The 18,509-nt window shown below is 43.1% G+C and overlaps 1 protein-coding gene across 3 annotated transcripts in view; it reads left to right on the forward strand.

Moving 5' to 3' along the window:
- The window catches only part of ABCA2 (ATP binding cassette subfamily A member 2), a 78,726-nt gene that overhangs the window by 16,584 nt on the left and 43,633 nt on the right, over positions 1 to 18,509 (forward strand). The window lies entirely within an intron of this gene.

An 18,509-nucleotide genomic window follows, 5' to 3' on the forward strand; every position in this document is an offset into this window, starting at 1 on the left:
CATTCACTAGGTCCCCCTGCGTTGTTCTGGGATTTTTGCTCACCGTTCTTGTGATCATTCTGACCCCACGGGGTGGGATTTTGCGTGGAGCCCCAGATCGAGGGAGATTATCAGTGGTCTTGAATGTCTTCCATTTTCTAATTATTGCTCCCACTGTTGATTTCTTCACTCCAAGCTGGTTGGCTATTGCAGATTCAGTCTTCCCAGCCTGGTGCAGGGCTACAATTTTGTTTCTGGTGTCCTTTGACAGCTCTTTGGTCTTCACCATAGTGGAGTTTGGAGTCAGACTGTTTGAGGGTGTGCACAGGTGTCTTTTTATATTGATAACAAGTTTAAACAGGTGCCATTACTACAGGTAATGAGTGGAGGAAAGAGGAGATTCCTAAAGAAGAAGTTACAGGTCTGTGAGAGCCAGAAATCTTGATTGTTTGTTTCTGACCAAATACTTATTTTCCACCATAATATGCAAATAAAATGATAAAAAAACAGACAATGTGATTTTCTGGATTTTTTTTTCTCAGTTTGTCTCCCATAGTTGAGGTCTACCTATGATGTAAATTACAGACGCCTCTCATCTTTTTAAGTGGTGGAACTTGCACTATTGCTGACTGACTAAATACTTTTTTGCCCCACTGTGTATATATATATATATATATATATATATATATATATATATATATATATATATATATATGTATATGTATATGTATATGTATATGTATATGTATATGTGTGTATATATATATATATATATATATATATATATATATATATATATATATATATATATATATATATATATATATATATATATATATATAATCTATATACACCGATCAGGGCTAGAGATATAAGAATTATATATTCCGGATGTCCATCGAAGGATCCATATCTCCCTGAAATTGCTAGAAGCTAAACCCAACAAGTGCAAAGAACATGTTTCTCCATAAGGGGGTCATGTAATTACACCGTGTTTACACTTAAAAGAATCCCCCTGATGTGGGGCACATCCTCATCAGCGTGTCTTTCGTATACGAGATTCATACAGCGAGCTAGGCATAAAAATGGTGGCCGTGACTCTAAGTAAAGGGGAGGTTTCAGCCTCTAAGTGAGGTCACCACAGGGGGAGTGCCTGGGTTTTAGGCTAGGAAATAAGTGAGTGAAGCAGCAGTCTTCACATGTCTTTGTCTGGAGTCCTGCTGAGAGACAGAGGTGATGCATCTGGATATATGCTCGTCCTTCCCCCACAGCACATGGTCAGCCATCAGATGATATGACATAATGAAATGTAAGTGTTTTTTTTCTATGTTAATCCCATTTTTATTTGTAATTGTATTGTACATATGATATTTGTCTTCTTTATACTATCTTTTTATACCTCTGTAAACACTGCCTACCTTTTTTGGAGTAAAATATAAAATTACTAGCTTGTCTCTCTTTGGCTGGTTTCACACTTGCGTTTTTTGCCGCTGCGTTTTAGCGCTAAAGAACACATGCGTTTTTTTTCTATACTTAACATTAAAAACGCATGCTTTTTTTGCATGCGTTTTGACGCGTTGTTGGCAACGCATGCATTTTTTTATGCTTGCGTTTTGTTGCAGAAATGCAACCTGTAGTAATTTCTAGCGGCGTTTTTTTGCTGCAAAAAAAACGCATGCGTTTTTTCGCGGCAAAAAAATGTATTGCTGTCTATGTAAACGCATGCATTTTTAAGCACATGCGTTTGCATGCGTTTTTAAACGCATGCGTTTCTATAGAAAAACACAAGAAAACACAAGAAAAAACAAGAAAACCCTAACCCTAGAGTTACTAGGGATCCTAACCCCAACCCTAACCCTGGGGATCCTAACCCTTAGGGTTAGGATCCCAACCCTTAGGGTTAGGGTTAGGGTTAGGATCCCTAGGGTTAGGGTTAGGATCCCTAGGGTTAGGATCCCTAGGGTTAGGATCCCTAGGGTTAGGGTTAGGATCCCTAGGGTTAGGGTTAGGGTTAGGATCCCTAGGGTTACTAGGGATCCTAACCCTAACCCTAACCCTAGCTATTTCTGTTTATAGTGGGTTTTCTAGTTGATTTTGATGATTGGCAGCTGTCACACACTTCTCATCATGCGTTTCAAAAACGCAAACGCAGGAAAAAAACGCTTGTAAACGCGTCAAAATGCCGCGTTTTTTTACCACATGCAAAAATGCATGCATCTAAAAAACGCAGCGTTTAAACGCGTTTACATGCGTTTTTGCACCAAATGCGTTTGCGTTAAAAACGCTGCATTTTTAAACGCAAATGTGAAACTAGCCTTTGCTCTATAACGTACGGTCATGTCCTCTTAAGTGAATTACGCTACTAATCTGGGTTGGCTCCGGATCCGTTAATAATTAAGAAATCGGAGCAGGTGGCAGCGGATTTGTCCTATGCAATTGGGAGGCTTTGTAGCGACGGCGGCGTTTGATAATTATTGTTCCCGCCTGAGTGGGAGTAGTTAAATCACCCTCGCTGCAGCGTGCCTAATCGCCAGTACATAGCAGGCAGCCTTTCTGGCGACTAATTATCCTAGGTGCAGTATCTGGTCTGACCTGAGGGTAAGTGGGTGTCAGAGAGCTGTCAGTTCCAAACCGGAAGTGGGATATAGATAAAACCCCTTCAGAAAGAACCAAGGGCAAACAAACCTGTACAAACACAGTTCTTACAACTGAGGGTTTGCTACAATTGTATCCAGCCTAGCCCATCAAGTGGAAAGTCTGGACTCCAGACTGATGCATTGTAACAAAATTGTAAGACTGGAGAGAAATGTTTGCTGCTGCTGTATTTTAGCCCAGACATCAGAGACCTAGTCTGGATATGAGTGACTGTGAGAAGTGTTAGGCCGGGTGCCCACGATCAGGAAGAAGCAGCGCAGACACCTACAGTGGGCACGGGATTTCTAGAAATGCCATCCACTGCACTGTAAGATCTGGCCGCTGTGGTTTTGAATCTGCATAAATACGCAGCGTCAAAACCACAGAAATTCCTGATCGTGGGCACGTACCCGTAGTTTTAAAACAAAGTACAGTACTTAAATACTCTGCAACGCTGTACACAGTGTATTTCTACATTTTGTTTCTTATTATTCGCTAAGGGTTTATTGTGGGAAATTCTAGCGCTGATCAGATAATCATGGTGATCAGCGCGTTCATTGGGGTATTACACAATTTATTATATGCTTTTATTGTTTTCTTCGGAGCGTAGTTCAGTTAATATCCCATCCGCAATGTGCTAAAGGTAATGTTGTCGTCATCAGTACTGAGGACTATGACACTATTGGGATAATTCTGTCTCTGTACAGAAGATGCAACACTGCTGACCTATTTGTTACAAAAAATATATATATATATTTAAAGGGCTCTTCCATCCAAGCTTCTTATATGGTCTATATTGTAGAATTAATGGGCTGAGTGAAACGATATCTACCATTTCTGGTCGACAATCCGTTGACAAGTAATAGCTGATCAAATATTGTTTTGTCATAACCAAGGTTTTATGATGGGGGCGCTATTGCATTGGACCTATGGGAAAACCCAGTGGTAATAAGTGGTATTGCAAGTAATAAAAGTTTTATTTGTAATATATCCATCACTATAATGTGGCTAAATACCACGTCAGTGACCATTGTAGTTCATAGTTGGGTTGTCGCCCAACTGTCCCAGACTCCTGAACTCCTGAATGGTAGATTAACCTTGTAAGGCCACATTCACAATATCAGTATTTGGTCAGTATTTTACATCAGTATTTGTAAGCCAAAACCAGGAGTGGGTGATAATACAGAAGTGGTGACGTGTTTCTATTATGCTTTTCCACTCCTGGATTTGGATTACACATACGGATGTAAAATACTGACCAAATACTGAACTTGTGAATGTGGCCTTATATAGTAGATCTCTACATAATCAAGACCGAGCAGCCAAATAAAGCCGGGCAGCAATATCCAGGCCCATGATATTTTGCAGGTACTGATGTCAGGGTATGAAATATTAATGGTTTGCTTGCTGTGTAAGAAGCCCCCTGAGACGCGGAGCTTGTTTTCCTAGCAGCTGCTTCTGCTCCTCCAGGATGTCGCCCACAGGGATAGGACCTATAATAACCGAATGCCTCCAGTCTATAGAGCAGTGCCTGCTGCTTCATGCAGGGGATGGCTGGAATGCTGTACAGCTACATTTTTCAGGTATATCTGGTCCCGGGAAAGCTGGGTGGTGACAACCAATATGGCTAACATGATAATTCCTAGAGGGATTGCCACCAGGCTTTCCTGGATTTCTGAGAATAAATATTTCTACAGATCTATTTGCCCTTCTGGACTTTAAGAAAGCTGAGTTACAGCGAGTATGCATCAATACGTTCCCAAAAGGTCTGCACAAAAGGATGTGGCAAACAGGACTGTAACAAAGATTAGTCACAGCGTTGCAATATATTGTAGGGTGTGTATGGCAGCATTATGTTGGCTCTATATGGCAGTATTATGTAGGCTGATTAAAGAAGTACAATCTTGACACTATATGGTGGTATTATGTGGGTTGTGTGTGACAATATATGGTGGTATTGTGTAAGCTGTGTAAGGCACTATTGGCACTATATGGCAATTTATGTGGGATGTGTTAAGGCAGTATTATATTGGCACTATATGGCAATATTATGTGGGCTGTGTTAAGGCAGTATTATATTGGCACTATATGGCAAGGTTATGTGGGCTGTGTAAGGCACTATTATATTGGCACTATATGGCAATATTATGTCGGCTGTGTTAAGGCACTATTATATGGCCTGCTTGAATAATATCTTCGAGTCCCCGCGGCTGCATGTCTCATGGCTGTTCGACAGTCACAACACATGTGGGGATTGCTTGTTTGTTAGGCAATCCCTGCATGTGTTGCGGATGACTAAAAATCATGAGATATGCAGCCGCGGGGACTCGAAAACATTTTTCAAGCACGCCAGTCACTTGGTTAGAACACGAGCATGCTCATATAACACCTTATCCGAGCACGTTCGCTCATCTCCATTTCTAAGCCATCGTCCATGATTGCCAGATCACAGCCCTATGGACCTCCTCCTACCTGTCAGCTGATCACTGGCCCCTCTTCTGATTATTGGCCCTGTTGCAATCTAATCCATGCGCTACCCCAAGGCTGACAAATCAGAAGAGGAGCTGGGAATGTGGTGTAAGATAGGAGGAGGTTCACAGGCCTCTGGTCTGGTAGCAATGAATTAACTGACGTGGACTTCATCAGGCCAGTCTCACACGTCCAGATAATTCCGGTACCGGAAAAATCGGTACCGGAGTTGTCCGTGTGCTCACGTGGCACATCAGTGTGGCACACGTGCGGCAGCCGTGTGCCGACTGAGGACCACACGGACCGTGCAGGAGACAGCGCTAGAATTAAGCGCTGTCCCCTGCTTTGGGTGCTGAAGCTGGCATTCATTCCTTCTCCCCAGCAGCGTTCGCTGGAGAGAATGAATGAAAAATCAAGGTTTTTTTTATTTTTTGTGTGTTTAAAATAAAGTTTGTGGTCACCTCCCACCCCCTGTGCGCCCGCCCGCTTGCATTAAAATACTCACTCAACTCCCGAGATTCTTCCTCTCAGCGCCGGCAGCTTGTCCTGTGTGAGCGGTCACGTGGAGCCGCTCATTACAGGGATGAATATGCGGCTCCACCCCTATGGGAGGTGGAGCTGCATATTCATCACTGTAATGAGCAGCACCACGTGACCGCTCACACAGGACAGGCTGCCGGCGCTGAGAGGAAGAATCTCGGGAGTTGAGTGAGTATTTTAATGCAAGAGGGCGGGCGCACAGGGGGTGGGAGGCGGGAGGTGACCACGAACTTTATTTTAAACACACAAAAAATAAAAAAACCTTGATTTTTCATTCCTTCTCTCCAGTGAACGCTGCTGGGGAGAAGGAATGAATGCCGGCTTCAGCACCACACGCAGGGGGGACAGCGCTTATCTCTAGCGCTGTTTCTCCTGCGGCGGTACGTGCACACGGAGGAGAGTGCACACTGTTCTCCGTGTGCACGTGTGCGGGACGCTTTGCGGACCGTGCTGCCGGAGACACGTAGACATGTCTCCGTTTTTTACACACGGTCCTCGAAAAATCACAGACATGTGCAGAGACACATTGATTTTAATGTGTCAACGTGTGTCAGTGTCTCCGGTACGTGAGAAAACTGTCACCACACGTACTGGAGCCACTGACGTGTGAAACAGGCCTTAAGCTGTATAGCTGTATAATGTTGGCACTATATAGTGATACTGTGTGAGCTATATATGGTAGAAGGCTTTTTTACACTATATTGTGGTATTAAGGGTTTTCCATATGGTAATATTATCTTGGCAATATATGGTGGTGTTTGGGCATTAATATCCTTGCACTATTTGGTGGTATCATGTGCGATTAGTATCGTTCAATCTTTGTTTATTAAACACAACAGAGAAAAAAAAAATGTAGCGAAAATTACAAGTTATAGGCGCAACTTTTCAATTTCCTTAGCTCCGTCAACTTAGAGGAAGTGAACAACTATAGAATTATAGTATGAGTCCTGATAGAGTATTTTCACGATTTCACTCAATAGTCCACAACCTTTTGTAGCAAAACCATTAGTAGCTGGATGTGCAATTAGTATATCGGTATTATCTTGGCTCCATATATCAGCACTATATGGCAGGATGTAGCAGTATTATCTTGTCACTATGGTAGTATGTGGGCTGTAGATCAGTATTATCCTTGGACTATTATGTGGCAGTTTATGGCAATATTGTCTTGGAACTATATGGTGCTAGTATGTGGTTTGTACAGTGCCTACAAGTAGTATTCAACCCCCTGCAGATTTAGCAGGTTTAATAAGATGCAAATAAGTTAGAGACTTCAAACAAGAGCAGGATTTATTAACAGATGCATAAATCTTACAAACCAAAAAGTTTTGTTGCTCAGTTAAATTTTTATAAATTTTAAACATAAAAGTGTGGGTCAATTATTCTTCAACCCCTAGGTTTAATATTTTGTGGAATAACCTTTGTTTGCAATTACAGCTAATAATCGTCTTTTATAAGACCTGATCAGGCCGGCACAGGTCTCTGGAGTTATCTTGGCCCACTCCTCCATGCAGATCTTCTCCAAGTTATCTAGGTTCTTTGGGTGTCTCATGTGGACTTTAATCTTGAGCTCCTTCCACAAGTTTTCAATTGTGTTAAGGTCAGGAGACTGACTAGGCCACTGCAACACCTTGATTTTTTGCCTCTTGAACCAGGCCTTGGTTTTCTTGGCTGTGTGCTTTGGGTCGTTGTCTTGTTGGAAGATGAAATGACGACCCATCTTAAGATCCTTGATGGAGGAGCGGAGGTTCTTGGCCAAAATCTCCAGGTAGGCCGTGCTATCCATCTTCCCATGGATGCGGACCAGATGGCCAGGCCCCTTGGCTGAGAAACAGCCCCACAGCATGATGCTGCCACCGCCATGCTTGACTGTAGGGATCGTATTCTTGGGGTCGTATGCAGTGCCATCCAGTCTCCAAACGTCACGTGTGTGGTTGGCACCAAAGATCTCGATCTTGGTCTCATCAGACTAGAGAACCTTGAACCAGTCAGTCTCAGAGTCCTTCAAGTGATCATGAGCAAACTGTAGACGAGCCTTGACATGACGCTTTGAAAGTAAAGGTACCTTACGGGCTCATCTGGAACGGAGACCATTGCGGTGGAGTACGTTACTTATGGTATTGACTGAAACCAATGTCCCCACTGCCATGAGATCTTCCCAGAGCTCCTTCCTTGTTGTCCTTGGGTTAGCCTTGACTCTTTGGACAAGCCTGGCCTCGGCACGGGAGGAAACTTTCAAAGGCTGTCCAGGCCGTGGAAGGCTAACAGTAGTTCCATAAGCCTTCCACTTCCGGATGATGCTCCCAACAGTGGAGACAGGTAGGCCCAACTCCTTGGAAAGAGTTTTGTACCCCTTGCCAGCCTTGTGACCCTCCACGATCTTGTCTCTGATGGCCTTGGAATGCTCCTTTGTCTTTCCCATGTTGACCATGTTTGAGTGCTGTTCACAAGTTTGGGGAGGGTCTTAAATAGAAAAGGCTGGAAAAAGAGATAATTAATCCAAACATGTCTTCGAAGCTCATTGTTCTTTGTGCCTGAACTACTTCTTAATACTTTAGGGGAACCAAACAGAATTCTGGTGGGTTGAGGGGTTGAATAATAAATGACCCTCTGAAAAGACTTTTCACAACTTAAAAAAAAAAATAAACAAAGAAATAACATTCTTTTTTGCTGCAGTGCATTTCACACTTCCAGGCTGATCTACAGTCCAAATGTCACAATGCCAAGTTAATTCCAAATATGTAAACCTGCTAAATCTGCAGGGGGTTGAATACTACTTGTAGGCACTGTATATACCAATATTATCCTAGCACTGTATAGTGGTATAATGTAGCAGAATCCTTTTGGCACTATATAGCGATAAAATATATTTACTAGTATTATCCTGGCACTGTATGGCGGTATTATACAGCCCACATACTATTACCACATAGAGGCAAAAAGATATTACCACATACGTCAGTATTATACTAGCATTGTATGGTGGTATCAGTATCTTTTTAGCACTATATGGTGATAGTATGTAGGGTATGTAGCAGATATATACCAGTATTATGTCACTGTATGATGGTATTATTTTGCCACTATAAGGTGGTAGTATGTGTGCTGAATAGAATTGTATTTTCCTGTCACTGTATCATGGTTATCAGGTGGACTGCATATGGCAGTAGTAATTTGTGTTTGTATGGTGGTATTATGTGGGTTGTGTAGATCAGTATTATCCTGACTATATGGTGGTGGTATTACATGGGATGACCCTACTTTGCTTGTTGCCCCAATTCTATAAACCCGTCCTTGCATACTGTATATCTGTGTGTTCCTGCGAGAATTAATGGTAAAGGATTTGCGTGACTCCACCGATCGGAGACCTGAGCAGTCTTTGCAAACTCAATTGATTAAGCTTCAATTGGAGAGCGGTGAATGATGAGAGAGCAGGGGACTCTGCAGATGAGCAAACCCTCCTGATTTATTGGCCGCTTCATTGAAATCCAATGTTCCCAGCAGTGGGCGTATAATGAGGGGATGGCGACGTTTCTAATTAACGTAATGTACGTGTATATGCAGGCTGTCACGCAATTCGTCATCCCGGCTTTAAAGGACTCGAGGGTAGCTTATTATAGTGGGGCACCTTTTAGTCTAAAGCAAAGTCCTTTTAATGTGGATCCCTATGTGGGAAGAAATGTCCTGTTAATTGCATTCTTGTATGGCTGAGGACTGTTCAGATGGGGTCACAGGGGCGGGGCTTACTTATTTTGACCCTGTGAATGCTTTTTCTTGGGATCATTTCTTGAGTGTGATTTTTGGCACTTTGATTAGGAACAATTTACATCCCCTAATCTAGAGGGCTCGGCAGCGGGGATCGGTTCCTTTAAATGTCCCTTGTACCTGTTCTCATCATTTGTATGCAGCAGAGGTTTACATTTGGCTCTGGGCGATTCTCCATTATAAAACCGAGCTGCTTGTCTCTGACGGATTACTTGTTACTGCAGTATAGGAGACATCAGAAGGAAATGGGGGAATGACTCATTCAGAGTAGAGCTACCCTTTAAATCAGGATTTAAATTACAAAATTTAAATCTGGATTTTTAAAATTTGGCATTTTTTAGAGCATTGAATGAAATACAAAGCCAGTATTGAGGTTACATGGAGGCACAAGGTCCTAGTTATTCGCACCTCCTACACACTAGTGAATAGATTGGGGGGCTCCATAGATAAGGGCAAGGAAGAGAGGGATGGGGGCTCAACAAAGGTCCCCTTCATACTCTGTGGGACAAAGCTCTGATCTAGTATTGCACTGCTTGGCACACTGCGGAGAATATTGTGTTGGGATTTAAAGGGAAACTCCTATTATTAGTTTCTGCTTGAAACTTTTCTAAGTACTCAATTCTACTAGTCTAAACCTAATACTAGAATTAAAATCTATTTATTCTTCATCCAGTAGTTATTCACTGCTAGCAAACAGCATTTCCCCGCACTGTTTTGGGGATCTCTGCTTGCTGTCAGTGAATGAAAACACGTGTATTTCCATTCATTGATGACTGTAAATCCATTTCTGACCTACAGTAGTTCTGTTTAGAGATTGTTGCAATTCAGTTAAACACAAGAGCTGGACACATCTCTCTCCTGTTCTGCTAGTTTGTTAAATTTTTCCTGCACTGATACATCGTATCAGTTTGGACTGTCCAAACTGGACACATTTCTAACAAGCCCCTTGTGTTAAGTATTACAGGTTTTCACCTTATGTATAAAACCAACTAATATTAATCCTTTATATGTGGCCATAAAGCAAAAAGACATGTTAGCACTCCAAATGACAAAGCTTTACAAAAGGCCAGAATATTATTAAATAGTTACATTTTATTTTATGAATATGTAAAAACAATAGAAAAGACGTAAAAACGAGAAAGCCACTGGTGCGGACACTAGGTGGGTATACCCGCATATGATTTTAAAATGGGTATATGCTCCTCAAACCTAAAATTGATATGGATTATTTGTACAGATAATATAAACATAGGGTCAAACCAATTCATATACTGTCTACAGAAAAGCTTTATATTAGCAATAAGGGAACCGCAGGTTTCTCCCAATGATACAGAGAAGTCAATTTTACACAAGGAATCATTGTCTATCTGAATCATGTAGTCATAATCAGAAATATACACAGGGGTGTCCAAGAGAACCACAATCAAACGCTAGGCCATATTTTAAAGTATGGCAAAGTTGCCAACATTAAAGAAGAAAATATCCAAAGTGTATAATGATACCCTCAGTGCTAAAAATGTGGCTCTGCCAAAAATCCCAAAAGTACATGTCCATTTGTTAAAGCCAACATAAGGGAGAGCAATATAGCCAGTGAATACACATGTAGTGACCCCAACAGTTATTTCGGGGGACCCACCCACTCTTCTGTATATAGACAAAAATGTTTCCCATCAGATGAGTAACTATAGGGGGTGAAGTTGCATTTGGGACCTGACGCCTAGGGACGATCCTTAGGCTAATATAAGGTGATTTAATACTTTTGAAGATCGGTGATAGTTGGGGAGCTTGTTGATGATTTTGCGTTGCAGACAAGGAACTTCAAGTTCTGATACTGTTTTCCATCACTGAAAGCATTTTGGAAATGGGCAGTAGTTTAGTCGCAAAGGGGACAATTTGTTTTAAAAAATTTTTTCCTAATTCATTTTTTGTCTTGTGCATTTTTGTCTCTTTTCTTTATTGAGGGCATGTTTAGCCAATTGATTTTGTAAATGTAAACAACAAAAATTGCATTTTTTTTTTCTTTCTAATTTTGCTGGCACAGATTTTAGCTTTTACAGATCGTTAATTTTACAATATGCTGCAATATTATAGTATTTTAGTGCATTGCACAAATAGACCCGTGAAAAATATACATCAAATATATATATATACACAGTACAGACCAAAAGTTTGGACACACCTTCTCTTATAAAGATTTTTCTGTATTTTCATGACTATGAAAATTGTACATTCACACTGAAGGCATCAAACTATGAATTAACACATGTGGAATTATATACTTAACAAAAACGTGTGAAACAACTGAAATTATGTCTTATATTCTAGGTTCTTCAAAGTAGCCACCTTTTGCTTTGATGACTGCTTTGCACACTCCTGGCATTGTCTTGATGAGCTTCAAGAGGTAGTCACCAGGAATGGTCTTCCAACAATCTTGAAGGAGTTCCCAGAGATGCTTGGCACTTGTTGGCCCTTTTGCCTTCACTCTGTGGTCCAGCTCACCCCAAACCATCTTGATTGGGTTCAGGTCTGGTGACTGTGGAGGCCAGGTCATCTGGCGTAGCACCCCATCACTCTCCTTCTTCGTCAAATAGCCGTTACACAGCCTGGAGGTATGTTTGGGGTCATTGACCTTTTGAAAAATAAATGATGGTCCAACTAAACGCAAACCGGATGGAATATCATGCCGCTGCAAGATGCTGTGGTAGCCATGCTGGTTCAGTATGCCTTCAATTTTGAATAAATCCCCAACAGTGTCACCAGCAAAGCACCCCCACCCCATCACACCTCCTCCTCCATGCTTCACGGTGGGAACCAGGCATGTAGAGTCCATCCGTTCACCTTTTCTGCGTCGCACAAAGACACGGTGGTTGGAACCAAAGATCTCAAATTTGGACTCATCAGACCAAAGCACAGATTTCCACTGGTCTAATGTCCATTCCTTGTGTTCTTTAGCCCAAACAAGTCTCTTCTGCTTGTCGCCTGTCCTTAGCAGTGGTTTCCTAGCAGCTATTTTACCAAGAAGGCCTGCTGCACTAAGTCTCCTCTTGAGGGCTCCTTCTCACTTGCGTGAAATACGGCCGAGTCTCGCAGGTTAAAACCCGGCTCTGCTGCCGGCACTCCAGAGCGGAGCGTGCGGTCGCATAGCAATACATGGAGCTGCACACTCCGCTCCCAAGTGCCGGTGGCAGAGCCGGGTTTTAACCTGCGAGACTCTGCTGTATTTCACGCAAGTGAGAAGGAGCCCTACAGGTATGTGTCCACGTTCAGGAAAGGCAGCGTCCAGATGTTACAGCATAGTGGAGGGGATTTCATGAAATCCCGTCTCCACTATGCATTAAAAGACGCATGCGGCAGACCCGCGGAAACGGACATGCGGCGCGTCTTTTAAGAAAGCAGCATGTCCTTACAGTGCTGAAACAATGCAAGGACGAGGCAGGTGACCTGCCAGTGACCTCAGGTGCAGATTTGGTCAGGATTTTACCTGCATAAAATCCTGACCAAATCCTGAAGCAATCCTGAACGTGGACACATACCCTAACAGTTGTTGTAGAGATGTGTCTGCTGCTAGAACTCTGTGTGGCATTGACCTGATATCTAATCTGAGCTGCTGCTAACCTGCGATTTCTGAGGCTGGTGACTCGGATAAACTTATCCTCAGAAGCAGAGGTGACTCTTGGTCTTCCTTTCCTGGGGCGGTCCTCATGTGAGCCAGTTTCTTTGCAGCGCTTGATGGTTTTTGCAACTGCACTTGGGGACACTTTCAAAGTTTTCCCAATTTTTCGGACTGACTGACCTTCATTTCTTAAAGTAATGATGGCCAGTCGTTTTTCTTTACTTAGCTGCTTTTTTTCTTGCCATAATACAAATTCTAACTGTCTATTCAGTAGGACTATCAGCTGTGTATCCACCAGACTTCTGCACAACACAACTGATAATTCCAACCCCATTTATAAGCCAAGAAATCCCACTTATTAAACCTGACATGGCACACCTGTGAAGTGAAAACCATTCCTGGTGACTACCTCCTGAAGCTCATCAAGAGAATGCCAAGAGTGTGCAAACCAGTCATCTAAGCAAAAGGTGGCTACTTTGAAGAACCTAGAATATAAGACATATTTTCAGTTGTTTCACACTTTTTTGTTAAGTATATAATTCCACATGTGTTAATTCATAGTTTTGATGCCTTCAGTGTGAATGTACAATTTTCTTAGTCATGAAAATAAAGAAAAATCTTTAAATGAGAAGGTGTGTCCAAACTTTTGCTCTGTACTGTGTATATATATATATGTGTATATATATAATGTGTTACAGCATTTTAATTGTTTGGGCCACTTTTAACTCTACAAAGACACACCAAAAAGAAGCTTCTTTGAATATGCAAAAATATCCAACATCCTGCGCTACTTTGATTTACTTCTGTTCAAAATCCACCAGAGCAAAAAATTAAAAAAGATAAGAGAATGACCTTAAATACATTATTAAAGACCAACTCAAATTATGACTTGGGACCAAATGGTATTGGAAAGTTGTACAGATACAAGAGTTCATTGACTCACATGTCCTGTTACACTGAAACGCAAGCTCAGACAGTAACACGTGACTCCCGCCTCCATTCTCTGCTCTTATAATGGTGCTTGGTGCTAACTGGGGTTTATAGAAATCCCTTTTCTTTCCCGGATAAAAGTCTCCAGTGTCGGTGCCTGGATGTTTATCACAGGCGGCCCCTTATAATTGTCCCCTTGTTCTGAGTAGGACACGCAGTCTAGACGTGGCACGCTCGCTGGAGCTGGGCAAAGCCAAGGTGGAATGTGATACGCCTCATTATAAGAGCAGCGGGGTGACATTGATTGACAGCTGTGTCCATCCAGGCAGTGCAGCATGAGTTGTCATCTTCTGCATGAGAACTCAAGTTTTGGCGGTCATATTGTTTGTCACCCAGTTTTTCCAGAAACAGATATAATGATTAACAAGAAAACTAGCATATTTGTATGTATTTGAGAGATTATATTAATGTTTTTTTTTTTTTTTTTTACCCTTGGCCTGATTCTGAGGGTCTTGTCTTCTGGTCTCCCCTCCCTTCCATCACATAGTGCAAATGGGTCATAGATTCCTGTGTGCCCCGATGAGGGTTTATCAATGCGGCTTGTCTCTGGTAGCCAGAGGGAGGAGATGGCAAGACCTGGCTTCCTGCGTCACACACTGTCTGTGGGTGGAAATATCTGTGATCATTCCGCAGCCTCAGTACAGTCTTCATGACTCCCAACATCTGCTCTGTTTACCAGCTTAGCATGCCTGCCACATGGTGCACATAGACCCCAGAGCTGTTGATGAGCCCTGCATCACAGAGCACGCTGGGAGCAGGATATTGATCCTTCTCTTGTTGACTCTGGCATGCATTGCAAATAAATTATTTTTTATATATATGTATTCACTAGCTGTTTCCAGCCAGCTAATGCTCAGCATGCTCATTGCTATCTAATTAACGCTGCTGGTGATTAAACTAAAGATGACAACATTCAATAGCGCTTACGCAGGTGGTAAATTAACTTAAAATGAAGTTAATAACAATAATTGTGGTAATGTGGTGGGGGGATTATGTGTGGTAACGTGGTGGGGGGACGGGACTATGTGTGGTAATGTGGTGGGGGGCGGGATTATGTGTGGTAACGTGGTGGGGGGACGGGACTATGTGTGGTGATGTGGTGGGGGGGCGGGATTATGTGTGGTGGGGGTGGGATTATGTGTGGTGATGTGGTGGGGGGCGGGATTATCTGTGGTAATGTGGTGGGCGGGATTATGTGTGGTATTGTGGTGGCGGGGGGATTATCTGTGGTGATGTGGTGGGCGGGCGGGATTATGTGTGGTACTGTGGTGGGGGGATTATCTATGGTGATGTGGTGGGCGTGCGGGATTATGTGTGGTACTGTGGTGGGGGATTATCTGTGGTGATGTGGTGGGGGGCGGGATTATCTGTGGTGATGTGGTGGGGGGCGGGATTATCTGTGGTGATGTGGTGGGGGGCGGAATTATGTGTGGTGATGTGGTGGGGGCGGGATTATGTGTGGTGATGTGGTGGGGGGGCGGGATTATGTGTGGTGATGTGGTGGGGAGCGGGATTATGTGTGGTAATGTGGTGGGGAGGCGGGATTATGTGTGGTGATGTGGTGGGGGGCGGGATTATGTGTGGTAATGAGGTGGGGCGGGATTATGTGTGATGTGGTGGGGGGCGGGATTATGTGTGGTGATGTGGTGGGGGGCGGGATTATGTGTGGTGGGGGGGCGGGATTATGTGTGGTGATGTGGGGGGCGGGATTATGTATGGTGATGTGGTGGGGGGTGGGATTATGTGTGATGTGTTGGGGGGAGGGATTGTATGTGGTGGGGGGCGGGATTATGGTGGTAATGTGGTGGGGGGTGGGATTATGTGTGGTGATGTGGGGGGACGGGATTATGTGTGGTGATGTGGTGGGGGGGCGGGATTATGTGTGGTGATGTGTTGGGGCGGGATTATGTGTGGTAATGTGGTGGGGGGCGGGATTATGGTGGTAATGTGGTGGGGGTGGGATTATGTGTGGTGATGTGGGGGGCGGGATTATGTGTGGTGATGTGGGGGGCGGGATTATGGTGGTAATGTGGTGGGGGCGGGATTATGTGTGGTGGTGGGGGGGCGGGATTGTGTGGTAATGGGGTGGGGGGCAGGATTATGTGTGATGATGTGTTTGGGGGGCGGGATTATGTGTGGTGATGTGGGGGGGCGGGATTGTGTGTGGTGATGTGGGGGGGCGGAGCTACTGTGCAGGGGGCGGGATTAGCGAGTAATCACGATGCCTCATATATATATAGATACTTTGTTTTCTTTTGAATCAATAAGAGCTGTATGTTTTTGCAAAAATAAAAATAAAAGTATATTTAAAAGCACCACGGCACCAGCACCGAGTGAACCCTGAGGGGGCACTATGCCCAGGTTTCAAGTTGTGGATCTCTCGACCCTAACTCAGCAGTGCCTTATGTGCCTATAAGGTAGTCGAGTTCTGGTTCGGTGACCTGCCCATGTGCGCCCCTCAAAACACGAAGGTGTGAATTCGGCCTTAATGCTGCAGACAGAGCCAACTCCGATCACGGCAGTTGAACAGCTCAGATGCTGCTGACCGTCATACCAATTAAAGTATTGCAGTATACTGAACAAGCATGGAAACAGGGAAAAAAAAATGCAAAAGTCTACATACCCCTACCCCCTTTTCTTTCCCAAAACATAAGATTTGAAAAAATAAACTTTATTTAGTATTGCTGAGTGTGTGACCGGTCATATTAACAGAATATAATAATATTTATCTCATACGGTTAGTGCCAAAATTGGAAAGGGGGAAAAAAGTAGAAATGGCAAAAACTGCCAGAAAGACCAAACATAATGAATTGAGTCAAATGACTGGATATCACTAAGTCAGACCCTTTTGCAGTTTCATCTGGGGTTTTTTGCCAAGCAACTGTTACCTATGTAGGAGATTTTATCCAAGATGGGCACCTGAGGAATTTGTTTTTTATTTCAGGGTGAAGTTTTCCTTTTGAGCCCGTTCACATCATGTGTGACCTCTTAGGAGGCATGCAGATATATATATATATATAGATATAGATATAGATAGATAGATATAATTTTTTTTTTTTTTTTTACTGTTTTAGTTGGTTGCCCTGGAGGTTAATACAGACAGGCGAAATGATTTTATTATGTTTACTAAGGGATGGGAGCTAGCTGGATTATGACCGGGAAAAGGAGAGATGTGGAGGTGATGTGTCCACAGGTACAATAGGGTCACGAGCAGCGCAGAGTATTTCAGGAGAGCCGTGTGTGCTAATTTTGTAGAGGTTCACAGTTTTTCAGGCCAGTTTTTGATCTTCAGTGACCTGTTTATGTAACTGAGGATAGTGGTAATGTGAGAGAGTTACCAGTCTGACAGCAGCATAAAGCATTAAACGACAAGATTGCCAACATTACCATTGACAGTCATGAAGTGGTAGCACAATAAAGCTTTATGGCCTCCTAAGCACTCTCTGTGCGGTATACTGTATACGCCCTACGTCATGGCTTCTTTATAGGCCTGTAAATCTTAGTTGAAAATAGAAATATTTGTATTTATTGCTCTGATGCTTGTTTGCTTTTGTACTTCAGGAGGGAAGCAAAATCGTGTCTCAGATTGTGTAAAATGTCCTCCTACAACCAGGACTAAATGCTCATTTGCAGCAAATAATTATAGATGAGAGAACTTGACCAATATTTTGTTCTTCCTCTCTTCATTCACATTCACCAATCAGAGCCCTTGTTTGTCATGTCTCCAGAGCAGTTTTGAAGATGTAAGCAATGTTCTTATTGGTTGCTATGGGCAACGAGGCCTAGCTTTCTCTGAAGCCTACTATGTGATTTCTGTGCCATGTATAATGTGAGCCTTTTTAAATCTTACGACGGACTTGAAAAAGCCTCAAATAATTTAGGCTGAGATCTTTTTCTTGCAGAGGAGTAAAGCAGAGAATTTCATTCATCAGTCAGTAAATTGCACCAATTGTGTGGCTGCAGCTATTTTGATAAATAGGTACATGTCTAGCAATTGTCACCTTGTATCCACACTATATTGCGACCTATGCAGGAGATTTGTATCACAAGTGTATCACACTTGCAAGTGCAAGGCGAGAAACTCGGGCCTCAATACCCGGCACTGCCCTCAGCGGTTCGGATCGGAGCGTTCAGCTGCATAGAAATACATGTAGCCGGTCCCGAGTGCCAGAGGCAGTTCCGGGTATTGATGAGAGAGACTCGTGCGAGTTTCTCACATTGCACTCACAAGTGTGACACCGGCCTTAATCTGTTAGTTTCATATACTTTTCTATAGCTGTCTGAGCACTGCTGTGGATGCCGGACTAGCAGAATCTGTATTGGTCACCATTCTCATGTATACTGCTCTATGTCTCCTGGAAAAAAGATGCTTACCTGCCCAGGCCTCCAAACAAATGCACTATCAGTGTGCAGTGGACCGAATTAAACATGGCAGCAACACAGGTGCAACAATACCAATGAAACAGCCACTCTCAACCTACCAATCCATGGAGGGGGTGGCTGTTTGGTATATTGGTGC

The sequence above is a fragment of the Ranitomeya variabilis genome, chromosome 2 (genome assembly GCF_051348905.1).
Source record: "Ranitomeya variabilis isolate aRanVar5 chromosome 2, aRanVar5.hap1, whole genome shotgun sequence".
NCBI classification, from domain to species: domain Eukaryota; kingdom Metazoa; phylum Chordata; class Amphibia; order Anura; family Dendrobatidae; genus Ranitomeya; species Ranitomeya variabilis.